This window comes from Saimiri boliviensis, chromosome 3, assembly GCF_048565385.1.
Source record: "Saimiri boliviensis isolate mSaiBol1 chromosome 3, mSaiBol1.pri, whole genome shotgun sequence".
Classification (NCBI taxonomy): domain Eukaryota; kingdom Metazoa; phylum Chordata; class Mammalia; order Primates; family Cebidae; genus Saimiri; species Saimiri boliviensis.
Window position 1 is genome coordinate 55841119 of NC_133451.1, and position 25668 is coordinate 55866786.

Sequence of the window (25668 nt, forward strand, 5' to 3'; positions counted from 1 at the left end):
AAAAAAAAAAAAAAAAAGGAAACTTCTTTAATTTTATGAGGAGGAAATATAGTGGTACCCACTTTATCTAGTTTTAATTTGCAGACCCTTACAAGTACTATAAATCCAAAACATCATAGGAGAAACAAACATTTCTTGAGCCTAAAAAAAATGAGAAAATGATAAATATACTAGCATATTCTAGAATATGCAAATACATCTATAATCTTTTGTTATTCATAGTAGACATAGGCTGGGTGGGGTGGCTCATACCTGTAATCCCAGCCCATTGGGAGGCTGAGGCAGGTGAATCATTCGAGGTCACGAGTTCAAGACCAGCCTGGCCAACATGGCAAAACCCCCACTCTACTAAAAACACAAAAATAGGCCAGGCATGGTGGTGCATGCCTGCAGTCTGAGCCACGAGAATCGCTTGAGCCCAGAAGGCTGAGGCATGAGAATTGCTTGAGCCCAGGAGTCAGAGGTTGCAGTGAGTTCAGATCACACCACTGCACTCCAGCCTAGGCAACAGAGTAAGACCCTGTCTAAAAAAAAAAAAAAAAATCTTTGATTATTCAAAATAAGCACAAATTGAAATGTCCTGCTTTCTTTAATGGTAAGATGAAAATTTCATGTAAATATTCAGATGTAATATATTATACATATCACATTAAATTTGCAAATTTTATTGTCATAATATGTATTTGATTGGTTATATAGATAACACAGAAAACATAAACATAACAATACTTGTCCAGAAAGAATGCCATTGTATTACCTTTGTTTTTATAGCTGTATCAAATTTTTTATACTTTCTGTCAAATTGAGTATCATCAATAAGAGCGCAAGACCAGACGGATTCACAGCTGAATTCTACCAGAAATACAAATTGGAGGTGGTACCATTTTTTCTGAAACTATTCCAAACAATTGAAAAGGAAGGACTCCTCCCTAAATTGTTTTACGAAACCAGAATCATGCTGATACCAAAACCAGAAAGAGACACAGCAAAAATCGAAAACTTCAGGTCAATATCCCCGATAAACATTGATGCAAAAATCCTCAATAAAATACTGGCAAACCTAACCTAGCAGCACATCAAAAAACTTATCCACCACAATCAAGTTGTCTTCATGCCTGAGATGCAAAGCTGTTCAAAATATGAAAATCAGTAAACATAACCCATCACCTAAACAGAACAAAAGACCAAAATCACAGATCATCTCAATAGACACAGAAAAGGCCTTTGATAAAATTCAACATCCCTTCATGTTAAAAACTTTCAATAAACTGCGTATTTATGGAGCATATCTCAAAATTGCAAGAGCTACTTATGACAAATCCACAGCCAATATCATATTGAATGGACAAAAGCTGGAAGTATTCCCTTTGAAAACTGGTACTAGACAAGGATGCTCTCTCTCACCACTCCTATTTAACATAGTATTGGAAGTTCTGGTGATGGCAATCAGGCAAAAGAAAAAAACAAAGGCTATTTGAATAGGAAAGGAGGTAGTCAAATTGAGTCTGTGTGTAGATGACATAATATTATATTTAGAAATCCCCATCATCTAAGCCCCAAAACTCCTTAAACTGATAAGCAACTTCAACAAAGTCTCAGGATACAAAATCAATGTGCAAAAATCACCAGCATTCCCTATACACCAACAATAGACAAGTGGAGAGAGCCAAATCATGAATGGACTCCCATTCACAACTACTACAAAGATAATAAAATACTTATAAATACAACTAATAAGAGACGGGAAGGACCTCTTCAAGGAGAACTGCAAACCACTACTCAAGGAAATAAGAGCGGACACAAACAAATGGAAAACATTCTATCCTCATGGATAGAAACATTCAGTATTGTGGTAGGGGATATCCCGTGCGAGTAAGTGAGGAGGCCCTAGGGCCTTACCTACTAGCAGAATCGCTCGAAGAGACGCCTGACAGTGCGGGAGGTAAGGAGCTGGATCACCCCCAAAAAGAGCAACTGGACAGCAGCTGCAAGACAGAACCGGAGTGTGCAGGGTCCCTGGAGGCCGGTTCCTGGTCAGCGCTGCTCTCCTGGAAGCCATGGTGCAGGCAGAGCTCAGGGCGATCCCCAGGTGACAGCTGCGTCTCTGCCTGGGATTCCACCGCAGTAGAAACGAGTAGATGCGGGGTGGGGAAGAAAGGATGTTGCCTGCTCTGCTCCCCGATAGCACCCTGATCGGCCACGTTTGCAGGAGCAGCAGCAGAAGAAGACACAGCGTCAGTCCAGGAGGCGGCTCGAGCTGTTAGTAAAGTTGCCCAACAGCTTTTTCTCTGTAGTATGCGAGTTGACAAAACAGCCAGAGAACAGGGCTCCCCATTACAATTTGTTTCAAGCCTTTTTCCCTTGCTAACCGGATCTGATTTGTACGAAAATATGCCTTGCACTTGTACCTGGAAGAACTGGAGACAGTGGATTCGACCTTTAGCAATGGCCATCTACCTGGTGTCCATGGTGGTTGTGGTTCCCCTATGCATCTGAGAATTACAGAAACTGGAGGTTGGAATACACACCAAGGCTTGGTTTACTGCTGGGATCTTTGTGCTTTTGACTATATCTATATTGCTGTGGGTGATACTGCAACACTTAGTGCATTATATACAACCTGAACTACAAAAACCAATAATAAGGATTCTTTGGATGGTACCCATTTAGTTTAGATAGTTGGATAGCGTTGAAATATTCCACCATTGCAATATATGTGTATAACTGCAGAGAATGTTATGAAGCTTATGTAATTTACAACTTGATGGGATTCCTTACCAGTTATGTAACTAACTGGTATCCAAATCTGGTATTAATCCTTGAAGCCAAAGGTCAGTAGAAACATTTCCCTTCTTTATGCTGCTGTCCACCATTGGCTATGGGAGAAGTATTGCTGTTTAGGTGCAAACTAGGTGTATTGCAGTACACAGTTGTCAGAACTTTCACCACCATCGTTGCTTTAATCTGTGAGTTGCTTGGTATATATGATGAAGGGAACTTTAGCTTTTCAAATGCTTGGACTTACTTGGTATATAATAACCAACATGTCACAGTTGTTTGTCATGTATTATCTCCTGCTATTTTATAAAGTACTAAAGAAAGAACTGAGCCCAATCCAACCTGTTGGCAAATTTCTTTGTGTAAAGCTGGTGGTTTTTGTTTCTTTTTGGCAAGCAGTAGTTATTGCTTTGTTGGTAAAAGTTGGTGTTATTTCTGAAAAGCATATGTGGGAATAGCAAACTGTAGAAGCTGTGGCCACAGGACTCTAGGACTTTATTATCTGTATTGAGATATTCCTCGCTGCCATTGCTCATCATTATACATTCTCATATAAACCATATGTCCAAGAAGCAGAAGAAGGCTCATGCTTTGATTCCTTTCTTGCTATGTGAGATGTCTCAGATATTAGAGATGATATTTCTGAACAAGTAAGGCATGTTGGATGGACAGTCAGGGGACATCCCAGGAAAAAATTGTTTCTTGAGGATCAGGATCAAAATGAACATACAAGCTTATTATCTTCATCATCACAAGATGTAATTTCCATTGTTTCTTCTATGCCACCTTTACCCATGGGTCACTACCAAGGGTTTGGACACACTGTGACTCCCCAGACTACACCTACTACAGCTAAGATATCTGATGAAATACTTAGTGATACTATAGGAGAGAAAAAGGAACCTTCAGATAAATCCATAGATTCCTGAACAGTGTGGAAAAACAAACTGTGCAACTACTATATTATATAATTACCTGGTATCCCATGGATTTTGTGCTTGGGACAAACCATAAAAGATGGAAAATGTCAACACAAAAATAGCTGAAAGCCAGGTACAACTATGGATTTATATATATGTAAGTTTTATATATCAAAAATAATTGGTCTAAATTTCCTAGACTTAGACTTGATTTCTTAACATTAGAGTATCACATATTCAAATGGTAGACAATGACCCAAACTAAATCTTCCTGATGTCACACTGCTTTGTCAAGAGGATGGACATTTTTTTAAAAATCAGTACTTCCTACTACTGCTGCATGAATATAATGCTCTGGAATTAACAGAAAGCATAATGCAGAAATACAATTAGTGGAACTTAATCATAATCATGTGCCATATAAGCTCACCTAACAAACAATTATATCTCTATTTCTCAAATGAATGTCTTTCAATAAATAAGAATTTATTTATTTTCTGCAACATTTTTATGTCTCATTCTTTAAACATAAACTCTTAATGTTTTAACAAAAATTTCTTGATTAGAGGCACAGTGAAAAAGAAGTCCAAAAAAAAAAAAAAGTACTACTTTTCATCAGTGCTATTAAAGGTGGCAGAAAATGCAAATCTTGGCTGAGTGGTCTTAATTACTCATGAAACCACAGTCAGAAGACATGTAGGTGCTATTTGGGAAAACTTTTTTACCTAGGATGGGGTTTCTCTAATTGCTAATCACAACCCCACTGGGTCATGTTTGACATTTTATAATAAAAATAAAGTAGAAAGTGCATTGTTTGTTACAGAAAGCAAAGATGAATATTGTTTTTTAAAGCCTTTGCTTTATATACATATAGCAGTTCACAGTAATTATATAGTCTTTATTCTGTCCACTATTATAAACATTTCTATTAATAGTAAAACTGAGCTATATGTAAAAACCCCAAAGATACACAAACACACACAAAAAAATATGTTAAAACAAGTGAATTCAGTGAAGTTTCAGAATATAAAATCAACATACAAAAAACACTAGCATTTTTATACACAAATAATGATCTAACTGAAAAATCAAGATGCCATTTATGATAGTATACAAAAATACTTAAGAATAAATTTAACACCAAGGCAGTAAAAGATTTGTACACTGAAAACTATGAAACACTGATGAATGAAAGACACAAATAAATGGAAAGATATTCCGTGCTCATGGGAAAAATTAATATTGTTAAAATGGTCACACTACCCAAAGCAATTCATAGTCAGTGCAATCCTATCAAAATTCTAATGGCATTATTTATAAAAATAGACAAGTTACTAAAATTTATATGTAACCATGAAAGACCCTGAATAGGCAAAGTAATACTGAGGAAAAAAGTTGGAGACATCACATTTCCTAATTTCAAATTATATTACAAAACTATAGTAATTAAGACAGTATGGCACTAGTATAAAAACACATACATAAACCAGTAGAACAGAACAAAGAGCCCAGAAATAAATCCAAACATATATGGTCAACAAATTGTTGACAAAGACACCAAGAAGACACAGCATGGAAAGAACAATCTTCATTAAGTGGTGTTGGGAAACCTGCATTTCCACATCCAAAACAATGAAATTGGATCCTTAGACTTACACAACAGTCAACTCAAAATGGATAAAAGACCTAAATGTAAGACCAGAGACTATAAAACTAGAGGAGAACATAGGAGAAAAGTTCCTGGACACTGACCATTGGCAATGATTTTTTTTTTTGGATATCACACCAAAAGCTCAGTCAACAAAAGCAAACAAAAATGTGGCTACATCAAGCTAAAAAGCTTCTGACAGTAAAAGTCAACAAAATTAAACAACAGCCTACAGATTGAGTAAAAAATATTTGTAAGCCATACATCTGAAAAAGGGTTAGTATCTAAAATGTATAAAGAATTCATACAACTCAATTTTTACGAGGGGCAAAAGACCTGAATAGACATTTCTCCAAAGAAGACACAGATGGCCAACAGGTATATAAAAGGGTGCTCAACATAATCATCAAGGAAATGCAAATCAAAACCACTCTGAAATACTACCTCTCACCAGTTATGCTAGCTATTATCAAAAAAAAAAAAAAAAAAAAAAAAAAAGACAACATTGATGGTGTGGAGTAAAAGGAACTCTCACAGTAGCCAACATATGGAGATAACTGACATGTCCATTGAACAGATGAATAAAGAAACTGTGTGTGTGTGTGTGTCTCTGTGTGTGTGTCTCTGTGTGTGTGTCTGTGTGTGTGTGTACATATATATATATATATATATATATATATATATATATATATATATGCATACACACAACAGAATATTATTCAGCCCTAAAAAAGAACCAATGCTATCTTGCCATTTGCTACAACATGTGTAGGCCTGAAGGACACTGCTAAATGAAATAAGCTGGACAGAAAAAAAGATACTGCATAATCTCACATATATGTGGAATCCTTAAAAAAAATCAAATATATAAAGAACAAAACTTGTTATGGGTGGCTGGGAGGAATGGGGAAGTGTAGGTCAAAGGATTTAAGGTAGCAGATATGTAGGACAAAGGAGTCTAGAGACCTAATGTACAATACGAGGATTTTAGGTAATAAAATTGTACTGTATTTGGGATTCATGCTAAATGAGTAGATTTTGGCTTCTCTTGCCAAAAAAAAAAAAAAAAAAAAAAAAAAAAAGATGGGTAACTAATGATGGATATATTACTTTCGGTCACATCGTATACCTTAAATGTATGCAATAAAACTTATTTTAAAAATAAAAAAGAATAAAAGAATCAATATTGTGAAAATGGCCATACTTCCCAAAGTAATTTATAGATTTAATACTATTCCCATCAAACTACCATTGACATTCTTCAAAGAATTAGGAAAAAAAATATTTTAAATTTCATATGGAATCAAAGAAGATCCATATAGCCAAGACAATCCTAAGCAAAAAAGAACAAAGCTGGAGGCATCATGCTATCTGACTTTAAATTATACTACAAGGCTACAGTTACCAAAACAGCATGATACTGGTACCAAAACAGACATGTGGATCAATGGAGCAGGAGAGAGATCTCAGAAATAAAACCACACATCTACAACCATCTGATCTTTGACAAATGTGACAAAAACAAGCAATGGAGAAAGGATATACTGTTTAGTAAATGGTGCTGGGAAAACTGGCTAGCCATATGCAGAAAACTGAAACTGGACTCTTTCTTACACCTTATACAAATATTAACTCAATGTTGATTAAAAACTTAAATGTTAAACCCAAAACTATAAAAACCCTAGAAGAAAACCTAAACAATACCATTCATGGTATTGGCAAAGACAAGCATGGGCAAAGACTTCATGACAAAAATGCTAAAGCAATTGCAACAAGAGACAAAACTGAAAACAGAATATAATTAAACTAAAGACTTTCTGCACAGCAAAAGAAATTATCATCGGAATGAACAGGCAACCTAGTTAATAGGAGAAAATGTTTGCAATTTAACCATCTGATAAAGGTCTAATATCTAGAATTTAAAAGAAACTTAAACAAATTTACAAGAAAAATTAAACAACCTCATCAAAAAGTAGGCAAAGGGTATGAACAGACACTTCTCAAAAGAAAACATTTATGTGGCCAATAAATGGACAAAAAAAAAGCTCAACCTCACTGAGCATCAGAGAAATGCAAATCCAAACAACAATGAGATACTATCTCATGCCAGTCAGAATGACAATTATAAAAAGTCAAAAAACAATAGATGCTGATGGGGCTGTGGATAAATAGGAATGCTTTTACACTGTTGGTGAGGATGTAACTTAGTTCAACCATTGTGGAAGATAGTATGGCGATTTTTTTAAGGATCTAGAACCAGAAATACCACTTGACCCAGCAATCCCATTACTGCATATATACTCAAAGGAATATAAATCATTCTACAATAAAGACACATGCACACATACGTTTATTGTAGCACTATTTATAAAAGCAAAGACATGGAACCACCCAAATGCCCATCAATAATAGATTGGATTAAAAAAAATGCTACATATACACCATGGAATGGTATGCAATCACAAAAAGGAATGAGAACATGTCCTTTGCAGGGACGTGGATTAAGCTGGAAGCTATCATTCTCAGCAAACCAACATAGGAACAAAAAACCAAACACCACGTTTGCAGTCATAAATTGGAGTGAATAATGAGAACACATGAACCCAGAGAGGGGAACAACACACAGCAGGGCCATTTAGGGTGTAGGGTGTGAGAGAAGGATGGGTCAATAGGTGCAAGAAATCACCAATGCACATGCATACCTATTCACAAATCTGCACGTTCTGTGCATGTAGAGAAAAAAATTATCATTATTTCTTCCTTGTTCCTTTCTAAATACTACCACAGAAGAGACTCCCTCATTTGCAAACTGTTACTCAAAACAATTGTATAGTCTTCCCTGACATCCTACTGTAGAATCCACTAACTCCTATATCTACTATCTGATAACCTTGACTTAATGTCTCTATTACTAAAATTGTCACATTACATTAAAATTGTAGATGTGTTCTCCATTCACTGTTTAGTTGAATGCTGAATAGTTAAATGTCAAAATCAATATTTAGAGGAGACCAACTAACACCATTCTAGAATTAACTCACGGAAATTCCAAAAAAAAATCTGAAAAACTTCCCAAAAATGTAATTACAAAAAATTACAGTTTAACTACTAAAAATGTTAAAAGTCAATTCTAAGAGTTTTAATACATAGTTAGAAAAAAGAATTTCTCCACTCACTTTAAACTGTGGATAGTGGATATGCAAAATTTTGGAGTAACTCTGCCAATTTAGACTACTGTTTGGATAGTGACGTTACCACTAAATTTGAATGTTTTCAATTACCTAGGTAAAGATTTCAATTTCTGTTAAGTCATAAAGTCGGTCCTTCAAATGGAAGCTTTTCTCACTGATCGAAGAAGATTCTACATATTTTCAAAAATGTCTTTACATAAAGTTTTATCCGAAATATTTTTATTTAGTTATTGCCTTACACTTACCTAAGGTATTTGTTTTTTACTCTTGGATTTAGCAATACAGCAATGGAGAAATTTAATTGGTTTCTATGTAATAAACATCCAAATTCCCACCTGTATCTCAGCTTTCATTCCATGCACACTAATTTCAGCATGTTCTCTGAAGCAAAACGTTGGAAGGTATTTTTATAGCAAGCAGAATATAAGAAATGCTTCTGTTCTCAAGTCAGACCAGTTTGGTTATTTCTTGAGCAGATTCTAATAAATAAACTGTTCTTTACAAGCAAGCTGTCTTGTATGTTGGTACTGTCATTGATATAATACAGTGTTAAAGCTTTCTTACATTCAAGCTTTTTAAAAAGTGTTATAGCTTCAATTCCATGGCGTTTGAACATCTGATATCTGGCAAAGCAGTTCCGTTATCTTTCTTATGTCATGTAGATGGTTTTTGGATAAGATAGAATGATAACATGAAATCACTATTTTTCTGCTTAAGGGCAGTATTTCTGTTATTTTTTTTTCTTCGTTATAATTACTTTACCAACACATACTAAAGGATGTGAACCAAATATCCATCATCTGCTTATTCCCATGTCACTCACAGTCTTCACCACATTTGTTTCATTGTCAGTCACAGTTAAATGACAGTTTGTTTACTGATTTTCCATTCCATAAATAGATCACCAGATTCACTCAGTTGCTGGCTTTGTGAGACCCAGAAAATTCTCAAGAAGAAAAATTAAAATCTTCATTAATTCAGTATAGTCAAACTTAAAGATTTATGGTTATATCTTTATACCTAAATGTGTAATGATAAAAATAAGAAAACTACTTGTATAATAATAGCACAAACTTTTTTTGTTGTTGTGTACAACAGAAATAAGTAAAGAACAAGCATTTCAGCAACATGTCTTCTGGACAGAATTTTATTGCTTAGAATTTACAGCTTGAATAAAAATAAAAAATTCCTTCATATTCTTTCACAGAAAATGTTTGATATTCAATTGCAATCATTTTAATAAGGATTTCCTCCAAATTTTTACCTCTATAGGCTTAAAATAATATATTTTTTAAATCTGTTCCAAAATCATGGTGAAAACTGTTTTGTGGTTTGATAAATGAGAACAAAATTGAGTTTTCAATACATTTTCTCCTACTTTTAAAAGTTTTCTTTTTACTGTTTATTTTTATATCATAAAGATGATTTATCAGTGATATTTTGGAGTCTTGGAATCTCATGAAATTTTGTAGTGGCATTCTTTTCTTAATTTATTTTCCCAACTTGTACAAAATTTCCAAAAAAGGAATACTAAGGCCAAAGCCAAATTTTCATGCTTCCCAAAATATGTGTTTACATGAATATTCTCTCCATTAGGCTATGAGAATCATTAAAAACATGCATTTTATTTGTCCATCTCAGTGTCAAAAATAGAGCATGACAGACACTAGGCACTTAATGAACACTTACTACTTAAAGATATTTTTAAATTTATTAATAATATATATACTCAAAAAGTGGCAGCATGTTATCACATTTTTAAAAGTAATTTAAAAGTATTACATTTGTGTTCAAAAAGAAGTATTTTTGCATTTGATAGCATTGTAATATGGGCAATTTAATGAACATCTTTTAAAATAAATTTCCTCATTCACAGAATACACCTGAAACTCCCCCAGTTTTATGATATTTATGGGTGTTTTAAAATCCCAGCACAATACCTGTCATCCAATAGGTGCTCAACATAGAGACTAATAAAAAGGAAGGAAAAAAGTAGAAAAGTACATTAATGTTTGCATTGATTAAGTAATAACTATTTTGCTGCACAATATATAAATAGACTTTAAAGATCTAACTTACTAAACTGAATTTATTAAGCTGAAAAAAATAGCCTTCTGCCATTAAAATTACAAACTTTTTTTGTCAGTGATAGTTCAAGGATAAATTTAAAACGTAGATATTTTCTGAGAAGCCTCTTAAAATATATCCATTTAACTCTTCGGTATCAAAATTTCATTTTCAGTATCAAATCTCATTTGTCTAATGCCTATGAATGAGTGTTTCTACATATGGATCATGTTTCTACCAAATTACAAGTAAAGCCCATAAATCATTATGTTGTATCCTCATAGTCTCCCTTATTTCTAGTAATTAGTGGGACTATTTCTTGGCTTGCAGCAGCAAACTCAAAGGAATCTCTACATTTACATTAGCTCTGCAGACTTTCAGGTTTATATGAGAAATGACCTCAATTATTCACATTCTCCACCCTTTCCAATTCCTTTAAGTATTGCAAAACTATATTAAGCAGAATGATGTTCCAAATATTAATATTCCCATCAGTCATTTCAGTTTTCTCAGTCTTGATCACTGGTACTAATCACTCTTTGTATAAATACTAATTAGATTCAGGTACTATAATGTGCAAATTCTTATGAATTAATGAAAGTCTACTATACCCAGGCTCTACTATTTTTTCTAGTATTTAACATTTTCTCTATTGATATTTTGGTCACTGATTTTTTCCATCAAACATCTATGGTTCCAAGTGATTTTTTAATAAAATTATGAGCTTATAATATTTATAAATTCTTTAAAAACACTGGTCATTTTAAATTAAGTTTTACTTTTTATTAAAGTAATACAGCATGTATTTTTTATAAATCAGTTTGACCTAACGATCTTATAGTGAGAAAACAATATTTCTAAATCCAAAGTGTCTGAGCCCAACTCAATTCAATATTCGTTTCCAATTCTTTTAGCTGTTTCTATTGCCTGATATTTAACTACATAATATAAACCAGACTTACCAACCCCCAGGCCATGGACGGACCAGTACCAGTCTCTGGTCTGTTAGGAACTGGGCCACACAACAGGAGGTGAGCGGCAAGTGGGCATTTTCACCTTCTGTCAGATCAGTGGAAGCATAAGAATCTCACAGGAGCTCAAACCCTATTGTGAATTGTGCATGCAAGGGATATTGTTTGTGCAATCCTAATGAGAATCTAATTAATGCCTGATGGTCTGAGGTAGAACAGCTTCATCCTGAAACCATTTTCTCCAACCACCACCCCCAACAATCCTGGCATGGAAAAATTGCCTCCTATTAAACCAGTCCCTGCTGCCAAGAAGGCTGGGGACCACTGATCTAAACAATATGCCGATGCAGGGATTGCTCAATTTTAGAACTTCATTCATTTCCTTTATGAGAGATGGTCCTTTAGTTCTCTTGCAAACACTTTCTCCTCAACACTCCCTTTACATTTTATATATAAAATGTATCTCTCTCTCTCTCTCTCCCCCTCCCTCCCCCTCCCTCTCTCTCTCTCTTTCTCTCTCTGCCTCTCTCTCTGTCTCTCTCTCTTTCTCTCTCTCCCTCTCTCTGTCTCTCTCTCTCTCTCTCTCTCTCTCTATATATATATATATATATATATATATATATGTATACACATACAAACACACACACATATACATATAAACGTCTTTATAACTATATGAAAATTATTGTAAATTGTTAGTTAATATTTATATTCTTTGACTATGGAAATACTGACTTTCTTGTCCACTTCATATTTCTTGTTTATTTGCTGTGCATATATTAGCAATGTTTTCCCCAACTCTGTTAAATGTACATGTTATATTTAAAAAAAAAAAAAAAACAACTTTTTAGTGTTTCTTTTCTTGCTCTGGGTATCCCTCTTTCAGCATATCTCATCCTTTTGCTCCTGTCTGGCTTCCTTGGCCTGTTGCAAAAATATATATACATATTTTTGAGACAGTGTCTCGCTCTGTTGCCAAGGCTGGGGCACAGTGGTGTGATCGTGGCTCACCGAAACCTCTGACTCCTGGGTTCAAGCAATTGTTGTGCCTCAGCTTCCTGAATAGCTGGGATTAAAGGAGTGCGCCACCAATCCTGGCTAATTTTTGTATTTTTAGTAGAGATGGGGTTTCACCATGTTGGCCAGGCTTGTCTTGAACTCCTGACCTCAGGAGATCCACCCACCTGGGCCTCCCAAAAGGCTGGGATTACAGGAATGAGCCACCACCCCAAGCCAAGAAAACGTCTGAAGTTATGCATTTCTAAAATGGCCATTATTTGATTGATATTTTGATGAGGTAATACTTTTCCAGAATTATAAAAGTGTTGTTTGATGTACTTCTCATTTCCAATAATAGCAGTTAAGAATTTCTAATATCTAGTTTATGATAATTTGTACAAACCTCTTCTTTTTTATTATCCTGGAAACATTTTGTGTTCTCTTTAAGACCTGGCACTTCAATTTGTAATGTCATCCCCCATTTTCAAAATTCTCACTTTCTGTAACTCCTACAATTTGAATGTTTCACATCCTGAATTTATCATTTAATATTTTATGTTTCTCGCATTTATTTCTGTTCTCTATTGCATTGTACTTTTATTTTCTAAAAAATTGTTGAATTTTAATTCAAGAGACTACTAAATTCATAGTTTTTAATCATTAATTTTTTTAATGTTTTTTTCTCATTCTCAGTCTTCCTATTTTTTACAGCCTGCTACTATTTATAAATAAAATGTCTAATTTCCCATTTCTTCATGAAGATTATGTCCCTTTCGTAGTGAAGTTCTCTTCTGTTCTCTCTATTGTCTAATTTTCCTTTTGGTTCCTTTCAAGAAAAGAATGTTTAAATAAAGGTATGTTTCTTTGCTATTATCAATTCATATCCAGAATACATAAGAACTTTTACAAGTTAGTAAGAAAAGAGAAATTCCAAATTAATAGTGGGTGAAATACTTGCACAAATACTTCAAAAAAGAGTACAACCAAATACCTAATAAGCATATAACAGTGTGTTCAATATCATCAGTCATCAGAGAAATGCAAAATAAAACTGCAAGGTGATCCACCTCCGCACACTCCCCAATGCCTGCTGCACCTGCTGTATATCTGTCATTTAGGTATTTTAAGTAATTTTTACCTAATATATCATGATAAGATCAAACATGTCATGTTTTCATGTCATTTATTACAATGAACACTGTAATATTTCAACATAGTCTATTTATTACTATAAAATAACATTCTTTCCATAGTGTATTTCTTCTTAAATACTTCATTTATCAGATATTAATCATAACTTAAACTTTTGAACATAACTGTTGTTTTGGACATAAATGGGCTTGCCTTCTAATCAACTTTATCCCTTTCAATTTTTAATTTTTTTCTTACATGCAGCCTATCAGTGTGTCCTTAGTACAACCGAGATAATCTTTCCCTTCAACTTCTTTACGTTTAGTTTAAATACTCACTGTCAATGTAAAGCTCCATTTACTAGCCTACCTGTGACCACATAACCAAACAAAACATTGCTCTGCAGCTAAATCTCAGAAAGAACCCTAGGCTATAACTTCATACCCTAAATAGAGATCACAATAGCTGCCTTTGTTTTTTAAATTTTTAAATCCTTTTTGGCTTTCTACTTAGAATTCTCTTTTTTTATCCCAGCCATACAAGGTAGGCAATTGGAACTAACCTAACTCTCTGGCTTGGGATTCAGAAATGTTCATAATACTGCTTTCCAGAACTATTCATAGGCCAGGGTTCTGATGCCAACATAAGCAAACTGAAACTGTTAAATATGGTGTCTTAGCACAGAACAACTCTGCTGTGATGTCACTTGTCCACTTTGGATGGCAAATTATAACTGGAATGTTTGAACTACCTTCTGAAATAGTATTTTATGTGTCTAGGGGTGGTGGTGGAGTGTGTGGGAATGTGCGTTTGTGTGTGTGTGTGTGTGTGTGTGTGTGTGTGTGTGTGTGGTCAGAGATCAAAAGTGATGAGAGTTTTTCATCCAATTTTTTTGGTCTCTCCCAATGTCCTATTCTTTACCAAGTTTGTTTATTTTGAAATGTCAAAATAAACATCTTTATATGCATATTTTGCACATTTCTGTGAGAATTGTTACAGGACTAACTTCTAGGGATTTAATGGTAGGCTGAAATGTACTCACATTTTAAGGCTTTTGACGCATGTTTTCAGGTTGGCCTCTCAGTAAGCAATGCATGAACATGCTATTTCCTCACTGTATTTAAGCCAATTTTGGAAATTTCTGTTCGTTTTACCTTTGTTAATATGTTATGTGAACCACATATTTTTGGTATAGAAATTTACTTTTACCTAATGTTAACTGACTTAATATTTGCTCCAAATTTTTTCAGGGATATAAAGATAAAGGATAAAGATAAGGATAGACTACAGAATTTGCATTATAAGTAAAAACAGATTTAGCAACCATATGGCATCAAAATCAGAACCATACAAATGCCTAGTCCATACTCTCATATATATTGACTCAATTATCCCGAAATGGTGCCTGAGGTTCAGTGAAGCACCCACGATGACTCTAACATGATGTTTGACCTAAAAATCACTGACTACTTTATATTCTATGTTCGTTTCTCTCAATAAATGTGGTATCCCTTATAAGAAAATAGGATCTTTCAGAGGCAAAAAAAATCTGGAGTTAAAAAATGCCTTAATAATTAGACTATTGAGTAAATAAGTTTAGTCTTCCTTTTCTCAGATTTTATGTATAGAATCAGAAACATAACAAATGCCCACCTCACAGTAATGTAGTAATAGCTGAATAAGTCTATATAGTAAGATATACAGCTTTTTCATTGTAGTAATATCTACCATTTAGTTTTATTTTAATCATCAACTATGTGTTTCTTCATTAACCAGTAAGTAATTACTGAGAACTTTCTATAAGCCAGATGCTGATAAGAAACAACAAACTTAAAATTCTTCTGAGAGCCTAGATTCTGGAAGGAGAACAAAATCCTGTAAATAAGTAAATAGACTGATAGCTAGATAAATAAATAGATAATATAATGGTAAATAGCATTAAGCATCATGTAGAAAATAAATCATAAAAATAAAATTAAAAATGAGAGGGCATACACTTTTGATGTAGATAATCAAATAACTCTGAAGGTGAATCATTTGTGGAAAAGCCTGATGGAAATAAGAAATAAGCCACTGGGATATCTGCATAGAATATTATATTTATAATTTACAATTAAAAAGTTCTAAGGTGGGTAGTGTTTTGTTGTTGTTGTTGCTTTGAGGTTTAGAGGGCTTTTTTGACATTTGTTGTTTATTGAGATTATCTAGTAAGCCAAGGACCAAATAATGGAATGTCTTACAAGCATAACACAAATTTTATGTTTTATTCCAACAGTGAAAAGAAATAATTGTAGGTCTTTAAAAAGTGTAATGATGCAAACCAACTTTTATTGGTATCTGTCACCCAGGTTGGAGTTCAGTGGTGCAATCATATTAGGTTGGTGCAGAAGTAATTGTGACCTTTGCCATCGAAAGTAATAGCAAAAACCACAACTACTTTTTCATCAACCTAATAGCTCACTGCAGCCTCAATACCTGGCCTAAAGTGATCTTCTTACCTTGGCCTTTCAAAGTGGTGGCATTACTATCATGAGCCATGCCTGGCACCTTTTTTTAAAGATCACCAGGGAGTGATGTACAGGGCAAGAGTGTAGTTATAAGGCACTTGCATACATTGTTAATTTCACTACAGTTATGTCAGGGAAGGTGTTGAGAAATGTTTATACTGTGAAAGCCAAATCAGTTTGACTTGCTGGTGGATAAGATGTAGAGTTAAAAAAATAATATGATGAATCCAAAGTAACTCCAAGTTTTATTATATACTAAACAATGAACCTCATTCATATATATTATCTCATTTAATATTTTAAAAGGCTTTCAGGTTCAGTGGCATTATGCTGAAGAGGATCAGAACATGATACTTAGCATATGCTACTATGACATATTGGTTATTTTGAGCTCAAGGCTACTGAGAAACAGCAGATACAGGAAGAACCCTCTGCTTTTTCTACCTAAATGCAGGCATAAAATTTCCGATGAGAAAGCTACCCTCCCTGTACCAGGAAGCAGAACACATTCTTAATCCCAGATATGAGAAGTTGATGCTGAGATAAAATAGTACAAACAAAGCTACTAAGTAACTTTTATCTTCCATCTCTCATATATTTCCTAGTCACTTTCCCAAAGTTTACTATGCTGGCCCAAACCTTCATCTTGACATATATCAACAATGTATTGCTCTTTGTTACAATAGCATATATGCTCTCAGGCCTGTCACTTCATTTGGATCTTTATTTCTTATATATGAAGGCTTTCATGTACAGGTGAGCATATTAACATCAAAATTTGTACACATTTCTTCTGTTAATGTTTCTTCAATTTAAACCTCAGGCTGAGTCACATAAGCTGAAATGGTTCAAGAGAAGTCTTTTCCCCATACACTGCCCATTTTACAAATTAGAAAAGAGATCACAGAGAATTATTTTTGTGTGTGCAATATACAAAGCATAAATTAATTCATTTTGTTTTGATTTTACTCCATGTTCTTGTTATTGTGAAAAATTATAAAATGTTCTCGTATTTTACAAGTTTTTTCACTTACTTTCTGATACAATTTAAATTTCAATTTATTTCAATGAATGATCAGAGAGTAGTAAGCATGGAGAAACCCAAACACAGAGGTAGGAGTAGAAAAAGAAATTTGGACTTAAAAGGCCTAAGTTATGGGCAGAAACAGTTTATTATTTCTCGAGTATAATGTGAAAAAGGAGATGGTAAAAGCACAGTAAAAGGCGGAGAGATGAACAGGAGCTTCTGGAAGCAATTCTCCTACCATATTGAGTAGCATGGACTTAACCTTGAACCAGAAATTCTCTCCAAACCATAGTCCTTAATGGCAATTTTTTAAGTCAAAGGCCTTAAAATTACTAACCTTTTGACAAACTATAGAAAATCACACCACGGTGAGCTAATTCTTTAAAAGTGAGTATGTACTTTACACAAAAGAAGTTACTTTAAAACAAACTGATTAAATAAATCCCTCTGGCAGCTTTGACTACAGTTAAAAACATTTTAAATAAAATAAAAATAAATCATAACTATTGCAACATTGTCATCCCCTACCCAATTTAGTATTTTTCAGTTATTAGATTGGAATCATAACTTACCAAATAAAAATTATCTCTAATTATTTTCTTAAGTATTTCAAGACAATAATTAATTACTATGATTTAATACATAAATTAGAGCTTTAAAGACCTTGAAAGTCTATCAATTTTATATATTTTATGTTTAATTAGAAATAATTTTATTTTAATTTCTAGAAATCTGTCACTTTTTTGGATGTGGTTTAACCACCATGGTAAATTGCAACCTACTCTGCTAATATAAATTACAAAATTATAGCTAGTTGCCTGAAGAAAATATTTCTGACTGTCGTCTCTCTGTCTGCCTCTGTATCTCTATGATTTTAAATTATTCTGACAAGTAGCACGTAATATCTTCAGGGTAGATACTTTGTCTATAAGAAAAGCACAGTAAAGCACATGAAAATAGTTGACAACAATGACCAGATTTTCACACATTCCAATCTATTTTCGGAACGTTGCTGAGCTTCAGCTGGTTTTCCAGATTATAAAGAAATACTTTTCTATTTGCATAGAAATAGTAGCTCCTCCCACTTTCTCTCTTTTACCATTCAAAGGAACTTAAGGTCTTACATGTCCTTAATAGTAAATCTCAGAGTTACATTACATTAATAGTAAAGCTCAAAGTTGGCCTGTGGGTGTTATATTTTCTGAAATAATTCAGTATTTGGGGTTTGGTTTGGTTTGATGCACTATCATATTATGAAAAAGAAAATTTACTTTCACTTACAAAAAAGAAATTAAGAAGTAAATGACATTAACCACCACTCAAAAACCTTGGCTTCAGGATACTTTATAACATGAAAGAGGGAAATCTCTGAGAGAGAGGGTTAGACCACTTGCTCATTGTTCTGTTGCACACAGCAAAGGTTTCCGCAGTGGACCACCTGTATCACTATAATTTTAGAACAGAACTACTGACTTGCAGCCCACTCCAATACTAACAGAGTTTGAGTTTTTGGTCTTGGCTCAAGTATAAAGTGATTTCATATTATAGGTATTGACCTGATTCCTGTTGTCATTTGGTAGTTATAAACATTGCAACAAGTTGTATCGTCTCTCTTTCCACTGTTAACACCTCATTCCATGAAAGTTTCATTAGCTTTTCTGGACACAGCTGGTAATGTAATATGAAATAATAGAGTTTTACTGTTACGAGTTGATCTTGAATTGACTGCATGGAATGCTCTAACCCTTCTCTCAAGCATTCTGAAAATGACTCTAAGTGAAGGAACTGGAAAAAGCTTCACAGCACATATATATGCAAAAGAAAGACCCATGAAGACAGCATGACCCCTATCCAGGAACCAAATGATGAATGAGGTTGAATAAGCCTATGTGGGAGAACATTGTAAAATGATGCTGAAGAAATAAGCTGGAACTAGAGCTTGCAAGATCTAATCAGGCATATTTAAGATTCTGGTTTTATTTACGGAACACCAGGAAACCACCAAAGGATTTTAACTGGGAGACACATGTTCTTATTTTGGTTTTGGAATTATCATTTTGGCTGAAAAGAAATAATACAAGAATAGATATGGAGAGTCAAAATGAATAAATGGTAACATGAAGCCAGAATTGGGTCGCTACAGGGACCATTGTAAAGTTATTCAGTTTCAATGAAAATCTTCCTCCTCCTACATGGTGAAACCTGAGCCTCAGTCATAATAACACCTTTTGAACTTAAATCTTCTCTCATATGTTAATTTACAAATACTCTTAGAGAGGACATGAGTTGTTGTTTAGTGGGTACATGGTTATAGATTGGCAAAATAAGAAGAGTTCCGAGGATTGGTTGTTCAACAATATGAATGTATTATGCACTACTAAATGCTGCACTTTAAAAATGATTAGTACGGTAAGTTTTATGTCATGTATATTCCACCCATTTAAAATTTTTCAAAAATTATAGAAGTGGAGAGATATTTCTGAATCATTTAAATGTTTACAAACAATATGCATTTTAACAACTTGACCTATATCAAATGGGCAGTATTCGTTTTAGTAATAAATTCAAATACTGGAATTCAGAGCAGTTAAATAAATTGAGATTAAATATATCTGCAAGTGGAGAAAGTAATTTGAATTCCTGATTTTTGATATATAATCCCATATTGTCTCTACCGCCCCCAAAAAGTTCTGAAAACATGTTTGATATTGAGAGAAAGTTGGGGTTTCTGGTTTTATCATTGAATAAGAAGTTAGGAAGGGTATGTCAGAAGTTAAATAATATTTTAGAAGTCTGGGAGCCTTGCAATCAAATTCGACTACCACAGATTATATTTTTAATGGTGCCCCTCTCTGCCTGGTAAAATATCATCCCAATTGTTGGGGGAAACTACCAGTATGGGAAAAAAAAAAGACAAATACATCATCTTATCACAAGTATCACAAATATTAGAAAGACTAGGAAAGGAAAAGAAAACAGGCTCAGGAAAAGAAACCAGTTTTAGGGAAAGAAGAAAAAAAAATCCTGTGGAGCCAAATGAAGACCATCTAAATGAGAACTAGCAGGTGCAATTTATTCAGAGTTTGCTATCGAAGGAAGTCAGATACCACCATTGACATTTGGCAGTGACTCAAAATCAGGGAGAGGAGTAGGAAAGTTTTACGGTGAACAAAAAAGAAAAGACAAAGACTTAAGCTGTGCCCTGGGGGTTGTTGGCAGTGGGAAGTTGGACGCAGGCTACCTGGAAGCAGGACATGTGATTGGTTTGGGGAGCATACAAGGCTTTTTCTGGACTTGAGAAACAAAACTTATGGCAGCTGAAAATCATTGACTAAGTTCTGCCTGTTCTGTGCAGAATACTGCAGACTGTGATTGACTTCTTGGGCTGGTTAATAAGAGATTATAGGTACAATTTCTATTGTCATGTATGATTCATTGTACATGTATTGTCTCAAGCACATAGGAAAGATTTAGATATTCCAGATTAGGAATAAATGAGGGGAAATATCTTAAAAGTTCTCCATGTGGCAGCAAAAGTTTCAATAAGAGCCAAAGCCCAAGGTAACCTAAAAAGCAAAGTGGTATTACCCCCAAAATATTGAATATTTCAAATAAATGATACCTTATTTAAGACAATGTATACAGTCTTAGCCAAAGAAGAAAGAAAAAATAAATAGAAGTAAATCAGCAACAAAATATATGGTTTTTTTTTCTAATTTCTCAATATCTTATCCAAAAATGAATTCTGGCATCTCTCCCAAACACCTGTCAAGTTTTTAATTTCTAACAACTAGAAATCTCCATTATTCATTTAAGGAAGAAATCATTCAGGCAGCCCGATTCACAAAAAGAAATTATGCAAAACTTAAGTTGTAATACATTCAGTGTTTTCAATATCGTCATTCTTATGAAATATGTAGTCATTCAGTTATCTCAAATCTACCTACCTATTTTTTCTTCACTGTTAGAGAAGACAATCAATTTAAGACTAAAGCAGTCTTTTTTAAAACCATAAAATTATCATTAGAATTTTATAGTAAAATCATGCCAACTTTAGTCCAAGGCAAACAGTTTTTCCTTGTCTTTCCATTCTTCTTCTGCCCTTTATTTTCTCTTACCCTCTCTTCACTTACCTCTTTGCCCCATTTTTCATTCTCTCTCTTCAGCTTCCCTTACCCCCTTACTTCTTTCTTTCCTTCTTTTGTTCCATCATAAAAACATATTTTACTTTTTCTTTTGTGATTGTATTAATTATGTGTTTTACTTTCTATATTTTTTGATGTTTTGACCATCTCAGCCTTTCTAGCCAGGGAAAGACGGCCCCTTCCAAGGTCAGTAATTTCTAGAGATAGCTATGGACTCACCTGCAAGTGTGGCTTTTATGCCTTTCAAGTGCAAACCAACCAATCTAAAGCCCATGTGCCCTAACCATCTCCTTCAGTGCGCTCTCACAAGGCTCTTACACTCCAGATCCCTATCTCCCTATTCTAATTTTCCTGGGCCCAGATATCAGACAAGAGACAGCTCTTGTGTTAGTTCATTTGTTTTGAAATAAAGAATTACCTGATTCTGGGTGATTCATAAGGAATAGAGGTTTATTTTGACTGGCAGCTCTGCCGGCTACACCAAAAGTGTGTTACTGGCATCTTCTCCTGGTGAGGGCTTCAGGAAGCTTGAAATTATTGTTGGGGGGAAAGGAGAAGCCAGCACATCGCATGGGGAGAGGCAGCATGAGAGAGAGGAAAGAAGGGCAATGTTCTTTTAAGCAACCATATGTCACATGAACTCACACAGTGAGAACTCACTTATTGTCTCAAGAAAAGCATCATTCCATTCACAAGGGAACCATTCTGTGACTAAAAGACCTCTCAGGAGGCTCACTTCCAACACTGGATGTCTCACATTTCAATATGAGATTTGGAGAAGAAAAAACATTCAAACCATATCACCCCCTATACCCATAGTCCACTTAAGTTATTTAAACTAGGCAATTTTAAACCCATCTTATTTTGACATTCTTGTGAAAACCACAATAAAGGTTCTTGCCACATTTTCCTCCAGCTCCCGCTAGCTCCTGCCTTGCCTTTGCGCTTTTCTGCATGGCCTTGCATGGTATAGTGTGTGCCTCCCTCCTCTCAAAAACACTAAATTACAGGCATTTTAATAGCCATTGTGTCTTGATCTGTTAGCCTAACAGTCTCTAAATAATAATAAATTGTACATTTTCAAACAGAGATAACTTGATGAAAAGGAAGGCAGTGGATTGCTGAGTGAGAGGAAAAAAAATCAGCACAACAATTTTTTACACACATTTTTGAGTTCAAACAACTGATTGGTTTTCTGATGAATTCTCAAGCCACGCATGTATATAGGCCTTAATGAGCACTACTGCCCTGACCTTGTTTGATAAAAGCATTCTGAAGTAAATTTATGGTAGATGGAAAATTACAGTTAAAGCATCTGGAACACTTTTAATTTTCTTATCCTCAGAAAATAATGGAGAATTATCTGACTTACCCCCATAACTTGTTAAGCATTTTTAGAAGAAATTGAATAGCCTTATTCTTCAAATTAGCCAACCTATAGGAGCACCCAAATAATTTAATCTTCTTCATTAAGTGAAGGATAAAGACACAAAGACATTTCACTAGGGGCACATACAGAAGAAAGCATTCCATGAAACTGCCAAGAACAGAGTGCATGTTAATAGGGAATATAAAGTTGGTTGGTGTCAAAATCACTGTTCTCCAAAGAATTTTGGTTACCTACTTCCTCAATACAAAATCTTGATGCATCCTCTAATATATTAACTCATTTATGAAGCATAAGTGTGTGTACTCTGTCAGTCTACTGATTAAATAGTAGTGAAGCACAAATTATTTTTTAATTTCTAGATTGACACTAATAAATATATTATTTTCTTTCTATACCCCATTGCATCATTTGTGACAATCTCTCCAATGAACAAGCCTCCTTTTAGAAAATTTTAGGCAATGCATAGCTTGCAATCTAGACCTGATTACTGAAATACCCTGTATAGGAGAGAAAACACTTTTTTTATCAGGTTGTTAATTGTGACACTATCCTGAAAACAAAAGTCAAATTAACAAAAGAAGCCTATGTTTATCAACATGTGCTGTACCCATCACACAGTAGATGCCTCCATCCAAAAGTATTTCTTAGTCAAGGTAGTGGGTTAGGAGCCTGGCTTAAATCACATTTTAACAAGAGCCATAAATCCTTCCTAGGGAGAAGAAAAGTGTCTTCTCTGAGCCCATAAGTGCTCTAATAAAAAGGACTGATGTCCTGACACAATGCAAACAGAGGCTGAGACAGAGTGTTCCCTGCCTTTCTAGTGTCTTTAACTTAACAATTCTCAGTACTTGGGGTAGAAATATTTTGTGTTTTTTTTTCAGTTGCCCCTTTGAAACTTTACTTTTAGAAAGTTTCCATATGAAAAGCCAAGATAATAGCTTTGAATGGATTTGGATTTGAGGTTTTGAGATAAGAGATTGTCAAAAAGAGAGAAATCATGGAAGTGGACCAAAGAACAAATGTCCGGCATCCTAAAAAAAAAACAAAACAGTTTTTTAGTCTTGAGAATAGTAAGTTCAGTTGAGCAGTTATGTTTCATTCCAGGAGGTGGTAGTGTATGTGGGTTGCTGTTAAAGTTAATTCCCTATATGGTATGGGCAAATAGGTATTTAGTAAGAAACATTGCTACGAGAGCAAAAGAAAAACAAAGATTAATGTCTGGAGCAGCCTACAAACTAGTCTTGAATTTTGGAGGGCAGTTAGCTGAGAAACTTTTCAACTGGTGTTTGAAATAGCTACAGTCAGGTTGGAAGTAAACAGTGGCAATCTGACAGATTTTCCTGGATTATAGTTTGTAGAACATGTTTCTGTGAACTTTTTGCCCATAAATAAATTTATGTGTGATTTCTCTGAAGTTAATATAAAGTTGTCTAACTTTAGCTTGTAGGGCTTCAGAAAAGCACAGTTTAAATTTTGGTGATTTTTAGTCAGGAAACTGGGAGATAAATTAAATCCATTAATCTAGAAAGTTGTAGCCAGATATTAGAAGAAACTAAAATTTAAAATTTAGTTAAGAAAAAAATTTTTTATAAAACTTAACAATGGAGAAGGCTAAAATCTAATAACATGTATACCATAGGAGATTTTAGAAATATATTATATATGTATATATATATATGAACATTATATATACATATGTATATATATATATATGAACATTATATATACATATGTATATATATTATATATACATATATACATTATATATACATATATACATATATACATTATATATACATATGTATATATACATATATGTATATATAATGAGGATTTTTAAAAATATATATGTATATATACATACATACACATTATATATACATATACACATTATATATATGTGTATATATACACATTACACGTATGTATATATAATCATATATAACATATATATGTATATATATACACTATATATGTGTATTTATATTTTTATATTTACATTATACATATGTATATATAAACATTATATATATAATGTATATATGTATACATATACACTATGTGTTTATATATATATAATTTTAAGTGTGTGTATATATATATATATATATAAAGCCAATTTTTACTAAAGATATATAGAGTAAAATTAATTTAATTGTAAAATAAGTTTTAGCTTTAATATACTTGGCCTAATTATTTGTATAAAGTGAAGCAAGCATTGTGACTGGCCACATAGGCTCATTTTTCTTTAATCTATTTTGTTGGAACTTATCATAAGAAATCTCAGAGTAGACCTTTAAAACCTCTTTAGGCTAGGAAGACAAGCCACGGACTTATCATCAAATTTTATCTGTAGTTCCTGGATAAATTATTCTTTTCTTGAAGTTCCCATATTATTTGGAGGTTCTGAGCCTGTCAGAAAGTGACATTTTTTACTTCATAACACTGAAACCTTGTGGGAGAACTGCTTAGACAAGGTACAGGCCAGTTCTTTCAAGAATGTTAATTGCTACTTAGCATTAGTTTTAGTTTCTTGAAGTAGTCTACTCATTACAGAAAATGTGGCATACCAGTCAAAGCCCCAGTAACATAACCTATATTTTAAATTGTTCCACTAAAGAGATAAAAATTTTATTGAACTTATAAAATATCTATGTTATTTTAAATTATGAATACTCACAAATAGTTTTAAATTCTCAAGAAATCAGGTAGAAATAAAGGCAAATGTTTTACTATTGCTTGCAAAAGCATATTTTACCTAATCACTGCAAGCTATATATAGATTATTAGAAAAGAAAAAGTTTCCTTGACTCCAGAAAAAAATACTCAAAAAATAATCAATAATAATTTAAGCAAAAGAAAGTTCTGAAAAAAATCACTTCATTCCTCTATCA

General features: G+C 33.7%; 1 pseudogene; it reads left to right on the forward strand.

Moving 5' to 3' along the window:
* The first annotated feature begins 2295 nt into the window (after window positions 1-2295).
* On the forward strand, window positions 2296-3707 carry LOC101052810 (transmembrane protein 184C pseudogene; annotated as a pseudogene).
* Window positions 3708-25668: the final 21961 nt, after the last annotated feature.